The sequence below is a fragment of the Thamnophis elegans genome, chromosome 10 (genome assembly GCF_009769535.1).
Source record: "Thamnophis elegans isolate rThaEle1 chromosome 10, rThaEle1.pri, whole genome shotgun sequence".
Lineage (NCBI taxonomy): Eukaryota > Metazoa > Chordata > Lepidosauria > Squamata > Colubridae > Thamnophis > Thamnophis elegans.
Window position 1 is genome coordinate 38,242,283 of NC_045550.1, and position 1,703 is coordinate 38,243,985.

Below are 1,703 nucleotides of genomic sequence, written 5' to 3' on the forward strand. Positions count from 1 at the left end.
ATTGTGTTTCATAGTATTTTTATCCTCTTGACAATTCTGTGAAATGGATCATGACTGAATGGAAATTTGAAATTGAATACTAATAATAAAATTCAATACTAATCTGATACTAGATAGATAGATAGATAGATAGATAGATAGATAGATAGATAAAAATAGATAATAAAAAATAAAAAATGAAAGAAAGAAAGAAAAAGAAAGAAAAGAGAAAACTCATATTGAGCTAATTAAATTGAATGACAATAACACCCAAAAAGCACTTCATAAAAAGCAGAGTAAAATTCTGACTTTTGTTACAACAGGATGTCAAATTATCTGGCTATAAAAGAGGGGTTATCTAAATTCATGGGTCAAATTATCAGTGACATTACTTCAAGTTGTCATGTTTTACGTCTAATGCTTAGAGGTATTTCTTGAAGAATAACTGTTGAGAAACCCAGAGAATGGAGTCACTGCCATATTCTGCTTGTGATTTTTTCATAGTCATTATTTGTTTTCATTTTCATTAACTGTTATGAAAACAGAATCCTGGACAAGATAATAGTTGAAATTGATACAGCAAACACATCTATCATCAAATACTGTATACATCTGATATTCTTGGCTATGACACATACATGTATGCACGTGAACCAGATAGAAAATGTACAAAATGTGATTAAATCTGTATCAATGCATAATTTTTTAAGAGACAAATTGTCAGTAATGTGGGAACTACATCCCACTAATATATTCTTATGTATATGGAAGGTTTCAGAAGAAAGGGATTTGAGAGGCCAATGATGGGAAGAGTGACGGCAGTGGTGGGATTCAGCCAGTTCGCACCTATTCGGGAGAACCGGTTGGTAACTTTCTAAGTAGTTCAGAGAACCGATTGTTGAAAGAAATCTCCTTTTGTTTTTTTCCACTTTACAGGGCTAATCCTGTAAGGAAGGCAGGAAGGAAACATTCTAGTGTTGTTTCTAACCTAATCTTTATTGACCTGCTTACAGAAACTGCCTCTCCGGTTAACCCTTTTTACATTGTAACAGTTAGGTGAAGCGCCCATCGACCTGAGTGACCTTGAGTTGGCCAAGCCCACCCAGTCACATGACCACCGAGCCCCACCTACCCAGATAGTCATTAGGGCAGAGAACTGGTTGTTAAATTATTTGAATCCCACCACTGAGTGAAGGCCAATAAACGTATGCTTGAAAGGATAATAGATGACTTCCTGTTTCCTCTTCTGATCAGTTCTATATGTGTTCAGTCAGCACTTCACTCTTTTCTTTCATTTTGTTTCCATTTTAAGAAAAATAAGTACCGACACTCATTCTTATAAATATTTATGTGTTGTGGGGAAGGGGGTATTTCTTGCTACACACGCACACACAGAGACACACATGCACACACAATACATACACCAGGACACCTTTTAAAAGGCATTTTGCCTCAGAGCACACATTTCTAAATGGACTGAATCCTAAAACACAGAGTTTTATGTGCCTCTTGAGGCATTTTTCTTAGCTAACAGCATCAATGTGAAAAAATATGTGGAATCACTGCCTTCTCATCCTGGGAGTAGTTGAATAGATGCAGATCAAATCTGTTTGCTTTGAAATACCAACTGAAGTTATTCTCCAGAAGTTCTGCAACCATGCAGAACTTCTTCTGCATGTCTTCTGACTCTGTTGTTATTCTTTTTTGTTATTGATTTAGCTGTA